This window comes from Oncorhynchus keta, chromosome 36 (genome assembly GCF_023373465.1).
Source record: "Oncorhynchus keta strain PuntledgeMale-10-30-2019 chromosome 36, Oket_V2, whole genome shotgun sequence".
In the NCBI taxonomy this organism is placed as follows: domain Eukaryota; kingdom Metazoa; phylum Chordata; class Actinopteri; order Salmoniformes; family Salmonidae; genus Oncorhynchus; species Oncorhynchus keta.
In genome coordinates this window covers 23306276-23323816 of record NC_068456.1, presented here as the reverse complement: position 1 = coordinate 23323816, position 17541 = coordinate 23306276, and the positions used below count along the sequence as shown (strand labels likewise).

The following is a 17541-nucleotide window of genomic DNA, read 5'->3' as shown; positions in this document are numbered from 1 at the left end:
CCGACTCACTAAACATGCTTTGTTTGTAAATGTCTGAGTGTGCTCCTGGCTCTCCAAGAAAATTGTTTGCTTAATATAAGGATTTAAAAAAAAATTGATACTTAAGTATATTTTAGCAGTTACGTTTATTTGTGGCACTTGAGTATATTTACTTGTGGGACTTCAGTATACTTTGACTTTTACTCAATTAGTATTTACTGGGTATCTTTACTCATGTATGACAATTGGGTACTTTTTCTGCCACCACTCAAAGGACATCCAGCCAACTTGATGCAACCGTGGGAAGCGTTTGGAGTCAACATGGACCAGTATCCCTGGGGAACGCTTTCGACAACTTGTAGAGTCCATGCCCTGATGAATTGAGGCTGTTCTAAGGACGGTGTTCTCAATGTTTTGTACTGTTGGTGTGCAGTCAGTTTTAGAATGTGCTGGCTCCCATTGGTGCTGCCAAAATCTGTATTTTAATATAGTACCCATATACTAAGCACATTTGATAATTGATGTTTTTATATTCCTGTGTGTTAGATGGCTTATTCAGCATTATTGATTACTGAAAAAAAGCTAATTTTGTTTTTCCTGGAACAATTTTCCATCGGCTTCATACAATCATTGGAATGCATTTCTGTATGAAATATTCAGTACCCTGCAGTATTCCTGTACCTCCTGAACAATAACAGCCTAGATTTGAACACAACATAAATATCTTACAAATGGATGGCTACAAACAGCTTGTGTACAGCCTTCAGGATGGTAGAAATGGAGTGAGTGAACAGTTTCTGTGGGTTGGCAGTACAGATTTTAGTAAATGGATTAGTGATGACAGTTCAACATTGTTCTCTGCTGATACCGATGCTGAATGTTCTTAAAGCCACACTAAGCAGGTAATCAATCATGGGATGTTGGCCCTACTCCCCTCTCCTTGGCTCCTCACCAATACTGTCCCACCCTGAGCAGAGATGGGAACAACCTGTGCTATCTGCAGTGCATATGTCTGAGATGAGCCAAGAGAATGTAATCAACCCTGCTTAATAGATGCAGCTCAGTGTTTAAAACGAGGTCTAATCTAAAACATCCCCCCCAGTGACCAGTCAAACGCTGAAGTCCAGCACTGTAGGTAAATATTGTTTTTCCCTAAAAGGAGGAATTCTAGTTCATGGGGACAGTGGGTGAGCGTTATTACTGCTCATAAGAAACCAAAAGATGTGGAATCACAAGTAGAGTTCTTTCATGTGATCATTTGTCAGCCTTGACTTGCAAGCCTCCACGTAATTAACAGTTTTCCTGCTATATGTTGGCTTATGTTTAGGAAGTCTTGGCCAAAGTTTGAATTGATGCATGCGTATCCGCTTGCATTGCTTGAAGTTAGCCGCATTACCATTCCTCATTCGGAGAGCGGGAGAGATCTTGAGCTCTGAAGGGTCCTCTTGAACCCACTTGTCGCAAGTGCACCCTGTCCATCTCAGAGTAATGGCAATTTGCACCCTTCACTTGCAGACTGAAGTGGTGAGAAATGTGAAGAATCCCGTTTCCAAGCGTGTTATTTCAGTGTGTCGTAAAACTAGATATAACTGTCCTTTCTAGTGTTAAATCAAATTGTATTTGTCACATACACATGTTTAGCTGATATTATTGCAGGTGTAGCGAAATGCTTGTTTCTAGCTCCAACAGTGCAGTAATATCTAACAATACACACAACCTAAAATGAAAAGAATGTAATATTTTAGGATGAGCAATGTCTGTGTGGAATAGAATACAGTATATACAAATGAAATGAGTCACGCAAAAATATGCAAACATTTTTAAAGTGACTATTGTTCCATTACTGAAGTTGCCAGGGATTTGAAGTCTATGTACAGTTGAAGTCGGAAGTTTACGTACACTTAGGTTGGAGTCATTAAAACCAGTTTTTCAACCACTCCACACATTTCTTGTTAACAAACTATAGTTTTGGCAACTCTGTGTCATGCACAAAGTAGATGTCCTAAGTATATTTTCCAACAATTGTTTAGACTATTTCATTATCACAATTCCTGTTGGTCAGAAGTGTACATACACTAAGTTGACTGTGCCTTCAAACAGCTTGGAAAATTCCAGAAAATGATGTCATGGCTATGGAAGCTTCTGTTAGGCTAATTGACATCATTTGAGTTAATTGGAGATGTACCTGTGGATGTATTTCAAGACCTACCTTCAAATGCAGTGCCTCTTTGCGTGACATCATGGGAAAATCCAAATAAATCAGCCAGGACCTAAAAAAAATTTGTAGACCTCCACAAGTCTGGTTCATCCTTGGGAGCAAGGTACCACGTTCATCTGTACAAACAGTAGTACGTAAGTATGAAGACCATGGGACCACGCAGCCGTCATACCGCACAGGAAGGAGATGCGTTCTGTCTCCTAGAGATGAACATACTTTGGTGAGAAGTGCAAATCAATCCCAGAATAGCGAAGGACCATGTGAAGATGCTGGAGGAAACGGGTGCAAAAGTATCTATATCCACAGTAAAACGAGTCCTATATCGACATAACCTGAAAGGCCGCTCAGCAAGGAGGAAGCCACTGCACATGGGGACAAAGATCGTACTTTTTGGACCTCTTCTGGTCTGAGAACTATTTGGCCATAATTACCATCGTTATGTTTGGAGTAAAAAGGGGGATGCTTGCAAGCTGAACACCATCCCAACTGTGAAGAACAGGGGTGGCAGCATCATGTTGGTGTGCTTTTCTGGAGGAGGGACTGGTGCACTTCACAAAATAGATGGCATCATGAGGATGGAACATTATGTGGATATATTGAAGCAATATCTCAAGACAGTCATGACGTTAAAGCTTGGTTGCAAATAGGTCTTCCAAATGGCCAATGACCCCAAGCATGCTTCCAAAATAGCTTAAGGACAAAGTCTAGGTATTTGAGTGGCCATCACAAAGCCCTGACTTCAATCCTATAGACAATTTGTGGGCAGAAATTAAAAAGCGTGCACGAGCAAGGAGGCCTACAAACCTGACTCAGTTACACCAGCTCTGTCAGGAGGAATGGGCCAAATTTCACCCAACTTTGGGGAAGCGGCTAGGGATGCCGTCTGGGCCGGCAGCCTTGAAAGGGGTTAACACACTTAAATGTCTGAGCCCACAGTCCTTGGTAGTGGGCCGCGTCAGTGACACTATTATCCTCAAAACGGACGACGGTGTTTAAACTTGTCCGGTAGCAAGATGTTGGTGTCCACGACGTGGCTGGTTTTCCCTTTGTATTCTGTGATTGTCTGTAGACCCTGCTACATACGTCTCGTGTCTGAGCCATTGAATTGCGACTCCACTTTGTCTCTACTGACGTTTTTGCCTGTTTGATTGCCTTACAGAGGCAATAACTACACTGTTTGTATTCTGCCATATTCCCAGTCACTTTGCCATGGTTAAGTACGGTGGTTTGCAAGGCTAGAATTGCTGACAGTTTGATTTACCAGCGGGTTTGGACAGACCATGTAGCTTCACCACAAAGTCCTTTCCCTTGCTCCTGTCCCAACCGGTCTCAGCACCGTTATCGGTCAGCGGGGTGCCCTGTTCTGCCTCAGTTTAGCCAGATGAAGCAGCATCCCAAACACAATTCAAATGATCGTTAGGAGCTTCCTGTCAATTGTTAGGAGCTTCCTGTCACTTTCTACGTTCTGCAGCCCCTTATGCAATGCACTCTCCTGTGTGCTTTCAGAGCCCAGATTGAAGGTGTGAAGTTTATTTTGCTGATGAGGGTTCATTATTTATTTACTTTGTGGACGTCCTCTTGCTGTGTGCTTGTGGTTAATCAAGAAAGAGGAGCTGAAAAAGAGGATATTCAAAACAAGACAGCCCCATCGTAAGTCCTCCATTTTAAATGTACCATCACTGGCCCTTACTCCCACTAACCACAAAATGTCCGACCCACTTTGGGGTTGGCGGGGCTGGTCCTTAAGGACTCCCAAAGAGCAGATTGAGTTTCCATGGTGACATGGTGGCCATAAAATGCTGGGCAGGGCTCCAGTCCTCTGGGCCTGTACTGGCTGAACGGTCTGGATGCTTTTTAAAATGAATAATATATTAGTTGACGTATGTTCCGCCTGTCCCTAGTACCCATCAACTGTTAGTTGTCTGGCTGCTTGTTTGTTAGTAAGGCTTGATATCAGTGTAGTTTTAGCTGTATATACTTTTGTATATCTGTGACATCATGCTATTTGTTCGTAGTCGCCATTCTGACTGGACTGAGGGCCTCACCCACAGACTATGGGCCTTGTTCTCTCCCAAAGTACTTTTATTTTTTATTTTTTCATTCCAATCCCATGAGCGACATGAGCTTAATTCGGGCTATGCTACACAGCCTTGTGAAATTTGTTGTTCACAGTTGAAGCGTCTGTGCTGTCAATTGGGCCATCTGTTTTGTGACCCTATCAATGGGTCTATTCTCGTGCTAGGAAATTAATTATTTTGAGGACTAATTCTCTCTCAGATTTGTGTGAATGTGTACATCTGGGAAAACCTCAGCTAGATTTGTCTACATTAGCTAGCTGGAGGGTTGTCAGGGTCATCTTGGTCATGTCAGATATCATTCATTAGGGATTTTGTCCCGGCCTTAATGGCTTTTAGTTTTTTTTTTGACCAGGGAACTGCTGTAGAATATTTCCTTTCTTTGATCAGATGAAGAACTAATTGATTTGTGGTTGATGTAACCTAGTTCATCAATAAAACATATTTGGCATCAGCTTCTTTAAACAGGCCTTTTATTATTCAGGACAGGGAAGCGCTCCTCTGAAATGAAATATCCACAGTGCAGTTGGCAGAGTCTATTACCCAGCTGTTCATCTTGCCTGATGTGGACCAGAAGCCAACTGGAAGTCGTATGGTCACTTAATGCCTGGTTTATTTACAGTACCACGTGGCTTGTCTGTTAAGGGGATTATCCTCTAATTTGTAGAACCTGGGTTAATGGCATACCAGGCGTGACATGAAAGTGGCCGAGATCCAACAAAAATCCAACAAGTGGTAGTGTTGAGGTGCTGGATGTGTAGGCTGGAGTGGTGGTCGAGCATCCCTGTCTCTCTCGTGCGACGAGAAACTTCTTCTTCACCTCAAACAGACTCCTAAAGTGTAGTTTTAAAGGCTAGTGCTATCCGGATCATGCTACGTCCCTAACTCCTACCATAACCATTTTGGTATGGTTATCATATGTTTGCTTGGTAATTCTCTGTTCGTCTACCCTTCCTCTATCCTCTCTGCTGCCACACTGCCCCCCTGCGCCTGTGGACATGACTTGCTAATGACTTTGCCCTCTAAGCACAGCTCAAAACTGTCTAGAACTATTACTTATGTTCTAGGTTTAAAGTCCCCCGATCCCTAAAGCCTGCCGCTGGCCTCCCACCCCAACCGTCTCTCCCTTAGCCTCCTCCCCGTCCCTGTCCCCCGCTCCCCCCATCTGTGCATGGAGAGGAGTGGCTGTTTTGGGGTCTGAGGGAGAAGAGAGCCTTTTGGCAGCAGGGCTGGCGGAGTTGCGTAAGTGTAGGAAATCTGTGGGAGGGAGCGTTTGCGTGTTTGTACTCTGAGTAGAGTGGGAGGGAGAGTAATGTTATCCAGACCATAGTGTGCCTGCAAAATGCACCATTTCTGCCTGTGCCCTGGCTAGGGATACAGTGTTTGGCTTTCAATATATTTGCAACGTTTCAATTTAAGATCTCTTTAAATGTGTAAACTATTGCTGCCCTATTGCATACTCGCACAAGGTACCAAAATGCCGCTTGGCTAATGGTACTGTAAATAGCTGATATGGTTTGGAAAATATTGGCGTGATACTGCTGTACTTAGTAAGTCCACTGGCCTATGTGTTTCTGCCTATATGGAGAGTCCTTTGTTGGCCTTCTCTTCAGGTTGAGCAGTGTTTATGGAACTAATAGTGGGGAAAAAAGGGCCTGGGAATTTAAAATGCATGGCTGTCTCTAACTGCCTGACACTAACATTGCTATATAGCTCACTAATGTGCTTTACAGTTATACAAATACAAGCCACAACTTCTCACTTTCCCAAAATGTTTAGAGAACCAGATATTAAAGTGTTTTGCAAGGGAAAACCATCACATCTTGCGGTGAGCTGACCCGGATAGATTTATAATCCCCATTTCTCCTGTCAAAGTTCCATTCATACAGGCACGTTGTAGTTTCAGGAGAATAGTCTTGCAAAGAAATCGGAAGCGTTTGCGACGTGCTCCACAACACAGATGGATGATATAGCCTGTAACCTTTGACCTTACATGATGCATATATATTGCCACAAGCCTCCATTTAAGCGCTGACAGGGAGGGGAGTCTAAGGTGCTGCAGCAGTCATGGGAAAGGGAGGACCGTTACATAACATCTTCTCAGCAACTCACAATGCCTAGAATGCAGCACAGCAACTCACAATGCCGAGGACGCAGCACTTGCTATATACCACCATTGATAGCCAAAGTGCTTTTGAGTCTACCACCATAGTGTTGGACTTGCCTATCATGAAGAAGGGGTGTCAGATGTCAATCAGAATTCAGCCATATACTCTCTCAACCTTACTTAGCCCATCACAGCCACTTTGATTTAACTGGCTCGGTGACATTAAAGTGACTAGCATCTATGATACTTGGCTCTTGCATTATAAGCATAATGATGGTCCTTTTATATTATACTGGTGAGAATACCTCCACAGTGAAGCCCTGCGAGTGGTGACTGGACAGGCTAAGTAAAGTTGTGAGTATATGGCAGAATTCTGATTGACAGCCGGCACCCCTCGTTCATGATGCTTAAGGCCAACACTATGATGGCTGGAGGATGGGACTGACATGTATTCCTCTGAACAAATGGGGGGAAGGAAGGTCAGATGGGCTTTCCTCGAGATGCACAACCCCACCCACACAACACTCAGGCCTTCCTTCATAATTCATCCTCACAGCAGGAGTGTATTTACCAGGAGACTACTGTAGTGCTGTTGGCCTCCATGAGCAGTCGAACGCTATCTGAACTGAGCATGCATGAACGTGATGGAGACCGGCACAACGGAATAATCTCTGTGCGCTCATCTGATTCGCATTGAACAGTGTATTTTATTAATGTTAAAACACTTTGGTTTCATGTGATTGGCTGAGCCGTCGCCAGGCAATCTCCCTTCCGCTTACATCAGTAAGACCGGAGCCTTTGTTTGTTAAGAGGCTTCTAGGGGCTGAGTGTCAATTTGGCAGGCAGACCGAAGACATAATCTGGGCACCAGCCTTTGAAGTACGTACGTATGCACATACCCAGCCATTTGAAAACACAGACCCACTCTTCATATTTGGCATGCCAAAAAACTCCCTTGAGTAGGTTTATCACAGCTTCAACACGCATCCCATCCACCACTAAATCATTAGACACGGCTCTAAGCTCCTCGAGGCCCTCAGTCTAATGAGGTGTGACTCCCTCCATTCCACTGGTCCCACTGTGGCCATTGTTGCACTCTGTTGGAATCCTCATATGAAGAGTGGTGGAGGGAGGTGAGTGGGAAACGGTCTCCGTTTACTATCAGAGGGAATGACTGAAGGTATTTAATGAGGACTGGGTTGTGCAGTTTAACATTGTAGAAAGGCTAGATTTTTGTTTGTCACCGCCGGCGAATACTGCAGCAGAGTTCGTCTGGTCAATGTCATCTTCAGACTGACAATACTGCACAATGCACTCCCAATGATTGGCCCCTGGAACTATTGAGAGGAGTGCACTTCCTCTTATTGACTGTTGGGTGTATTTAGGATTACCTCTTAGTTTCCAAAGGCACACCCTTCCCCTCTCCCTCCTCCCCTCTCTGGCTGGGACAGTCACTGCGTTGTCTGTGACATTCTTTTACGACACATGACATTGCAGTCCGGAAGCCAGTGAATGGCTGACTTGATTCCAGCCGGGCTGTGGTTTATCTCTGCGGGGCCACAAATGGAGGTTGTTATCTGGCCCTGATGCCAGCACCATAGGAACTGTGGAGACTGAATAATCACCATGGAGAGCCATGCTAGGTCACTGAAGAACTGGCCTGGGCAACTCGACAAGTGCCTGTTCAGAATTCCTAATCACTCTTAGTGGCTGTGATGATGCCTATTAAGAATCGTGAGGATGAGTGTCCTCTGAGTGTTCATAGTTGGACATGTTTATTGGCTCGTAAATGTTTCCACATTGCTCTGCTGTCAGGTTTTCTTATGTAAACTGTATATAACATTAACATGCTATGTGAACATGTTTAGATAATGTTATTTTCTAATCTCCATCTTGCTTATAGCTACAGTATCTATAAGTGACTGTTATTCCTTGGTGAATTCCTCTGTTATTGTGCCTACAGAAGCCTCTGATAAAAACAGGCATGTATTTTTAACTTTATCACACAAAAAAAACAACGTTACAACCACTTAATTAGCTGTACATTTCTTGGATAACCTAATAACCAGGCTGGAATGTTGAGACGGGGAAAACCACAAAGATCTTGTAACCAATGTTTTTGATCTTTTAGTGATCTCCGTGCGGTGTTCTCATCACGGTCTGGTGTATTTCTCCTTATTAATATAGTCCTATATCCCAGATGGTATTGTGGCCATAAGGTCACCAGTTTGACCTGTCCTTATATGTGGTGTACATTATTATCAAAGGATGCCTGTTTATGGTCTTAAATGTTTAAATAATTCAACTAGGCATTCCAGTGGATCCTGGAACTTGACCCGAATAGGTAATGTCCTGAAGTTAGCCTCCCTTATCTGGGCACTGGTGTAGGCGTCACCTTAAAAGAGTACAGGCGTGGCTTATAGCTTGGATGGAGTAGTCGAGAGGATTTGGCCTCGGCCACAGTCTTTCTGGCCTCAAGTCTGAATGATGTGTCCACATGAATTACTTGAGCAATTCCCTGTTTCTTACACCATGAAGTGAAGGGGTAGCGTGCTGCACTAAGAATATTGAAACTCTGTTCCAGAGACTGTCACTTCTAAGTGTTTGTGTACCTTGGTTGATGGGGACGGTCTTTATCCAAGCAACATGGACTGAATCACCGGCTGTTCAACATGGCCCAGATGCTGTAGCTACAGTATAACCACACACTGTATCCTTCTGAAAAGCTCTGTACACAATAAATAGGGAAATCTTGTTTGACCAGATTGTGCCAGAGCGAATTGCACACATTCCCCACATCCCACAAATACCCATCATAGTCAGTGTTTTACTGTACTAGCTATGTCGAGCCAGGGAGTGAGGCTTAATTGGTTGTATGATCCACAGCTTGAAGGAGTGTACCATTTTTTTAAAAATGTGTGGGAGATGTGCTTATGAATTTATTTACTTAAGCTTCTTTCTAAATATTAATTTTCACATGTGGATGTCTCCCCTATGAATGGGGGAGAATGATTAAATAACCCAAAAACTCAATCCTATGTGCGTGAATATGAAAATGTGACATGTATCCACGTGAGTAAGTAGAGCTGTGATAACCTAAAGTCAAATTCCGTGTACAGTGCCGATTTGCATGTGGGCGTAGTGAATGATCCGTCCAGCTGTGTCCCTCAGGGTTGGGAATAATGTATGCCAAGGCAAAGTGCAGGTTGTGTAGGTGCTGAATACGATCCTGTGCCTGGCTTTTCTAGACCATCTGGAATACTGAAGTTTAAGTGAAGTTGACTCTGTGGATGATGTAAGAGGTTGCAGTGAGCGAGGTTTCAGAGCCTCTATTGGGTTCAACAGAAAAAAGCAACTGGCGACATTCCGGAAACGGCAAACACTAACTCTTCATGGTATAGAAGTCTGTTTTCACAGGTTCAAGCTGTAGCAATACGATATTTACACATTTATAGAAAATTAAGTGAATGTAGGTAATCTAGTATAAAACTACACATCTGCTGTTTTCTTTTTTTTTGCATATTTGACGAAACCCTTTGACTGAAATGTTTTTTATTTTTAACCCTTCAATGGTTTTCTATTCCTGTGAACTATCATGGTTGTTTTCTCTTGATCAAGTAAATAGTCATGTTTCGGACTTGCTTGTTATGCTTGGCAGCCTTGTGGAGTAGGCCGAGAAGGAACTGTGCCATTTCAGTTTGCAGCAAAGGCTCTTGCTGTTTGGTATCCATGGAGATCTTTAGTACGATCTTGATAAAGGCCCTTTTCAATACAGTCACTGAAATGTTTCTATTTAGGAGACTAGAGAGAGCGAGAGGAAACAACATAAGTATTATAAAGTGCTGGATAAAAACATTGCGCATGAGGGAGAAGGACAAATCAAAATAATTGAAAGTAATCAAGTCACTCGTGCAGTGACAACATTTCAAAGCCTTCATTGTTTATGGCTTATGCATAGCAATAATAAAAAAAAATATTGACGCATTGCGGCTGGAAGGCTGTTGTAGCCACGAAGTCGGTGAGTTAAAATAAAATTGTACTATGCATAAGCTGTTAACAATGACTTTTTAAGATGACAGATCTGTTTGGCCACACATGCAGCTATTCTTAAATAGCATTGGGGTCAATGTAAACCATTACAAAATGCTAATCAGTCTAATGAGGCAATCATCACATTCCCCTCAGGTTTAAGAGCATTCCATGCCAGATTTCTACATTCCAGGCTTATATTGACACAATGTTGACCTCTGTTATTGATGTGCCAGCCTGCAAATCAGTCTATTTCACCCCTGATGTCCTCATTTTGAGCCTGTGCTCAAGAGGGAAATTATTACATTAATCCCCATTAGCCAGCAGTTTGTAAGGCTTAACCCTGATTTTAAAGGATGTAATGTTGCTGTAATGTTTGTTTTTGTGTACGAGGTCTCTGCTTGTCTGTACCATCAGTGTCTGTGTGCAGTGCACTGTCATGGATAATGAATACATCCTCTAGACTTGTCAGTGTAGTCTGTAATGGAATGACCCGACAGCTAGATGGATGGATACAAGCTGAGGTACAATGTGTTGAAGGTCCGCAATAGACTGGTATTGAGAGGACACAACTTTATTGCAATCTCGTCTCTCCTCTAGCCTCTCCCTTTTTTTGTGAGGTTTTCACCCTCCACCACCACGCCCTACGTGCGTATACAACCCACATCTAGATTTGATGGTGGGAGGATGTGGTGGGACTGAGCTACTTTTATGAAGCAGGTTTAGGATTCTATACTGGACAAATATATAAATGCAACAATTTCAAAGATTTTAAGAGTTATAGTAGATACAAGGAAATCAGTCAATTTATAAATTGATTAGGCCCTAATCTATGGATTTCACATGACTAGGAATCTGTTGGTCACAGATACCAAGAAAAGGTTGGAGCGTGGACCAGAAAACAAGTCTATCTGTTGTGACCACCATTTGCCTCATGTAGCTCAACACATCTCCTTTATATTGGGGTGGCAGCGTAGCCTAGTGGTTAGAGCGTTGGACTAGTAACCGGAAGGTTGCGAGTTCAAACCCCCGAGCTGACAAGGTACAAATCTGTCGTTCTGCCCCTGAACAGGCAGTTAACTAACCCACTGTTCCCAGGCCGTCATTGAAAATAAGAATATGTTCTGACTGGTTAAATAAAGGTAAACAAAAAAAAAAAAAAAATATATATAGTTGATTGTGGCCTGTGGAATGTTGTCCCACTCCCCTTCAATAGCTGTGCAAAGTGGTTGGATATTGTGTGTTCCAGTTCCCACCAGTTGTACATGTAGATCCAGAGCATCCCGAACCTGATCAATGTGTGACATGTGTGGGTCATTTTCCCCTTGGAGGAATTGTGTACAGATCCTTGTGATATGGGGCTGTGCATCATCATGCTGAAACATGAGGTGACAGCATCGGATGAATGATACAACAATGGGCCTCAGGATCTCGTGCATCTCTGTGCATTCAAATTGCCATCGATAAAATGCAATTATGTTCATTTTCCGTAGCTTATACCTGTTCATACCATAACCCCACCACCACCATGGGGCTCTCTGGTCACATTGACATCTTGACATTTCACACCTATCAGGTGGATGGATTCTCTTGGAAAATGACCAACAAGGATGTAAGCAAATTTGTGCACAAAATTTGAGAGAATGAGCATGAAACATTTTAGGGATTTTTTTTTTTTTAGTTCATGAAACATGGGACCAACACCTTACTTGTTGCATTAAAATGTAGTATCTAGCCATACTACTTCTGAGCCAAACTCATTACATACTGCAAACACTCACGCAATCTAGCAAAGATGTGTAGTGGAGAGCATTAGCTTGAAAGTGGCCTGATCCCACGAGCTTACGTTAAACATTGCCCTGTGCAGCGGGATCAGATGGCTTTGCGAGGCTTGAACAACATGGCTTGTAAAATCCGGTTTGATAGCTCTCAACCATCAATAGTGGTTGGTCCCTCTGGTCTGGTTATGTACTGCACTGTGAGACAGGTGTTGATGTCCAGCATCACTTGCAGTGCGCTGCTCGTGTCCAGCATCACTTGCAGTGTGCTGCTCGTGTCCAGCATCACTTGCAGTGTGCTGTTTTCACCACTAGATAACTTTCTGCTGTGTTGTCCTTAAATGTGTGTCTGAGTCTTGGTGTTAATCTCTTCTACTGCCACTGCTGGTCATCACCATGCAGTCTCCTCCCCATGTCCTGACAATTTTGTGTGTGTGGTTTACGTACACCTTAGACAAATACAATTCCTGACATTTAATTACGAGTAAAAATTCCCTGTTTTAGGTCAGTATCACCACTTTATTTTAAGAAAGTGAAATGTCAGAATAATAGTAGAGCATGATTTATTTCAGCTTTATTTCTTTCATCACATTCCCAGTGGGTCAGAAGTTTACATGCACTCAATTAGTATTTGGTAGCATTGCCTTTAAATTGTTTCAAATCAAATCAAATTTTATTTGTCACATACACATGGTTAGCAGATGTTAATGCGAGTGTAGCGAAATGCTTGTGCTTCTAGTTCCGACAATGCAGTGATAACCAACAAGTAATCTAACTAACAATTCCAAAACTACTGTCTTATACACAGTGTAAGGGGATAAAGAATATGTACATAAGGATATATGAATGAGTGATGGTACAGAGCAGCATACAGTAGATGGTATCGAGTACAGTATATACATATGAGATGAGTATGTAGACAAAGTAAACAAAGTGGCATAGTTAAAGTGGCTAGTGATACATGTATTACATAAGGATGCAGTTGATTATGTAGAGTACAGTATATACGTATGCATATGAGATGAATAATGTAGGGTAAGTAACATTATATAAGGTAGCATTGTTTTAAAGTGGCTAGTGATATATTTACATCAATTCCCATTATTAAAGTGGCTGGAGTTGGGTCAGTGTCAATGACAGTGTGTTGGCAGCAGCCACTCAATGTTAGTGGTGGCTAACAGTCTGATGGCCTTGAGATAGAAGCTGTTTTTCAGTCTCTCGGTCCCAGCTTTGATGCACCTGTACTGACCTCGCCTTCTGGATGATAGCGGGTGAACAGGCAGTGGTTCGGGTGGTTGATGTCCTTGATGATCTTTATGGCCTTCCTGTAACATCGGGTGGTGTAGGTGTCCTGGAGGGCAGGTAGTTTGCCCCCGGTGATGCGTTGTGCAGACCTCACTACCCTCTGGAGAGCCTTACGGTTGAGGGCGGAGCAGTTGCCGTACCAGGCGGTGATACAGCCCACCAGGATGCTCTCGATTGTGAATCTGTAGAAGTTTGAGTGCTTTTGGTGACAAGCCAAATTTCTTCAGCCTCCTGAGGTTGAAGAGGCGCTGCTGCGCCTTCTTCACGACGCTGTCAGTGTGAGTGGACCAATTCAGTTTGTCTGTGGTGTGTATGCCGAGGAACTTAAAACTTGCTACCCTCTCCACTACTGTTCCATCGATGTGGATAGGGGGGTGTTCCCTCTGCTGTTTCCTGAAGTCCACAATCATCTCCTTAGTTTTATTGACGTTGAGTGTGAGGTTATTTTCCTGACACCACACTCCGAGGGCCCTCACCTCCTCCCTGTAGGCCGTCTCGTCGTTGTTGGTAATCAAGCCTACCACTGTTGTGTCGTCCGCAAACTTGATGATTGAGTTGGAGGCGTGCGTGGCCACGCAGTCGTGGGTGAACAGGGAGTACAGGAGAGGGCTCAGAACGCACCCTTGTGGGGCCCCCGTGTTGAGGATCAGCGGGGAGGAGATGTTGTTGCCTACCCTCACCACCTGGGGGCGGCCCGTCAGGAAGTCCAGTACCCAGTTGCACATGGCGGGGTCGAGACCCAGGGTCGAGCTTGGAGGGTACTATGGTGTTGAATGCTGAGCTGTAGTCGATGAACAGCATTCTCACATAGGTTTTCCTCTTGTCCAGGTGGGTTAGGGCAGTGTGCAGTGTGGTTGAGATTGCATCGTCTGTGGACCTATTTGGGTGGTAAGAAAATTGGAGTGGGTCTAGGGTGTCAGGTAGGGTGGAGGTGATATGGTCCTTGACTAGTCTCTCAAAGCACTTCATGATGACGGAAGTGAGTGCTACGGGGCGGTAGTCGCTTAGCTCAGTTACCTTAGCTTTCTTGGGAACAGGAACAATGGTCGCCCTCTTGAAGCATGTGGGAACAGCAGACTGGTATAGGGATTGATTGAATATGTCCGTAAACACACCGGCCAGCTGGTCTGCGCATGCTCTGAGGGCGCGGCTGGGGATGCCATCTGGGCCTGCAGCCTTGCGAGGGTTAACGCGTTTAAATGTCTTACTCACCTCGGCTGCAGTGGAGGAGAGACCGCATGTTTTCGTTGCAGGCCGTGTCAGTGGCACTGTATTGTCCTCAAAGCGGGCAAAAAAGTTATTTAGTCTGCCTGGGAGCAAGACATCCTGGTCCGTGATTGGGCTGGGTTTGTTCTTGTAGTCCGTTATTGACTGTAGACCCTGCCACATGCCTCTTGTGTCTGAGCCATTGAATTGAGATTCCACTTTGTCTCTGTACTGACGCTTAGCTTGTTTAATAGCCTTGCGGAGGGAATAGCTGCATTGTTTATATTCGGACATGTTACCAGACACCTTGCCCTGATTAAAAGCAGTGGTTCGCGCTTTCAGTTTCACGCGAATGCTGCCATCAATCCACGGTTTCTGGTTAGGGAATGTTTTTATCGTTGCTATGGGAACGACATCTTCGACGCACGTTCTATTGAACTCGCACACCGAATCAGCGTATTCGTCAATATTTTTATCTGACGCAATACGAAACATGTCCCAGTCCACGTGATGGAAGCAGTCTTGGAGTGTGGAGTCAGCTTGGTCTGACCAGCGTTGGACAGACCTCAGCGTGGGAGCCTCTTGTTTTAGTTTCTGCCTGTAGGCAGGGATCAGCAAAATGGAGTCGTGGTCAGCTTTTCTGAAAGACTTGGGTCAAATGTTTCAGGTAGCCTTCCACAAGTTGGGTCAATTTTGGCCCATTCCTCCTGACAGAGCTGTCGTAACTGAGTCAGGTTTGTAGGCCTCCTTGCTCACACGCTTTTTTTCAGTTCTACCCACATCTTCTATGGGATTGAGGTCAGGGCTTTGATCCAATACCTTGACTTTGTTGTCCTTAAGGCATTTAGCCACAATTTTGGAAGTATGCTTTGGGTCATGGTCCATTTGGAAGACTCATTTGAGACCAAGATTTAACTTCCTGACTGTCTTGAGATGTTGCTTCAATATATCCACATAATGTTCCATCCTCATGACGCCATCTATTTTGTGAAGTGCACCAGTCCCTCCTGCAGCAAAGCACCCCCACAACATGATGCTGCCACCCCCGTGCTTCACGGTTGGGATGGTGATCTTTGGCTTGCAAGCCTCTTCCCTTTTCCTCCAAACATAACGATGGTCATTATGGCCAAATAGTTATATTTTTGTTTCATCAGACCAGAGGACATTCTCCAAAAAGTACAATCGTTGTCCCTGTGTTCAGTTGCAAACCGTAGTCTGGCTTTTTTATGGCGGTTTTGGAGCAGTGGCTTCTTCCTTGCTGAGCGGCCTTTCAGGTTATGTCTATATAGGTCTTGTTTTACTGTGGATATACAGTAGATACTTTTTACCTGTTTCCTCCAGCATCTTCCCAAGGTCCTTTGCTGTTCTGGGATTGATTTGCACTTTTCGCACTAGGGGACAGAACACATCTCCTTCCTGAGTGGTATGGTGGCTGCGTGGTCCCATGGTGTTTATACTTGCGTACTATTGTTTTACCAATGAATGTGGTACCTTCAGGCATTTGGAAATTGCTCCTAAGGATGTGGAGGTCTACAATATTTTTTTTTCTTGGCTGATTTCTTTAGATTTTCCCATGATGTCAAGCAAAGAGGCACTGAGTTTGAAGGTAGGCCTTGAAATACATCCACAGGTACACCTCCAATTGACTCATGTCAATTTGCCTAACAGAAGCTTCTAAAGCCAGGATATTTTCCAAGCTGTTTGAAGGCAGTCTACTTAGTGTGTGTAAACTTCTGACCCACTGGAATTGCGATACAGTGAGATGTGAAAAAATACTTGTCATGCACAAAGTAGAGGTCATAACCGACTTGCCAAAACTACAGTTTAACAAGAAATTTGGAGTGGTTGCAAAATGAGTTTTAAAGACTCCAACGTAAGTGTATGTGAACTTCTGACTTCAACTGTATGCATCTTCTACACGGTTGCACAGTCTGTGTTAACCCACTTCAGCAGCACACTATCCCAGAGGCAGTGTATTTTTAGCCTAGCAACAGTCTAGTTTTAGTGGTTGTTAAGTAAAGAGGTGGGTGGTACAGCACAACTCTCTCCATCTTGTCCCCATTTCACACTGTTCTGTGGCACATCTGCACAGGGATAGTGAAAAACAATTACTATGCCATGCCTCTGTGATAAGGGCTGATATTTACATGAAATAATAAAAGGCAAAAACGTATATAATGCCAATGTTGACGTGAAGATGTGTTTCATTTGCGCAGCATGCATGTTTTAGCCATGTGTGTTTCTCTTATGACTACAACTCTGCTGCGCCTCAGACAGTAGACATTAGTCAGAGCACCATTGTCCAGTGCTTGCTGACTGTTGGTGTTCAGATGGACTTCACTTCTGGAGGGATTTGCTGAGCTCATCAGGCTAACACTGGCCTATCCCAGTCTGGTGAAGGACTGTGACTGTAGCAGAGCACAGGGCCTAGAATTGGGAGTGGGGAAGACTGCTGAGACTGCAATGAGCATATTTTTTGGTGGAGCTTACTGATGGTGGTGGGTACTGGTTACTAGAGTGGAGGCTTTTAGATTTGGTGTGTATACTATTTGCAATTGTATGTTTTTGTTGTAATTAGTCATACTCTGCTTTGATCTGTGTGAAATGTTGTGTTGATGAGATTTATAGTTTACCAGGAAAGTTTAGAAAATGCTGTGATGTTATGGGTGGTCCTACAATACAATAAAACATATTTTTGTATTTGGTGTTGAACAGATTGTAAGACATTTGTCTAACTTTCTGTTTTATAGGTGCTCTGAAAGCCAGCTCATTGAGTTTAATGAGCCCACTCAGTTTGTTCCATTTGCCAACAATGTAGAATTAAGCTTTTTAACAATGTTGGAG

The 17541-nt window shown here is 43.7% G+C and overlaps 1 protein-coding gene across 2 annotated transcripts in view; it reads left to right on the top strand.

Moving 5' to 3' along the window:
• The window catches only part of LOC118369821 (spectrin beta chain, non-erythrocytic 1-like), a 122586-nt gene that overhangs the window by 14702 nt on the left and 90343 nt on the right, over positions 1-17541 (top strand). The gene's annotated exons all lie outside the window — the stretch shown is intronic.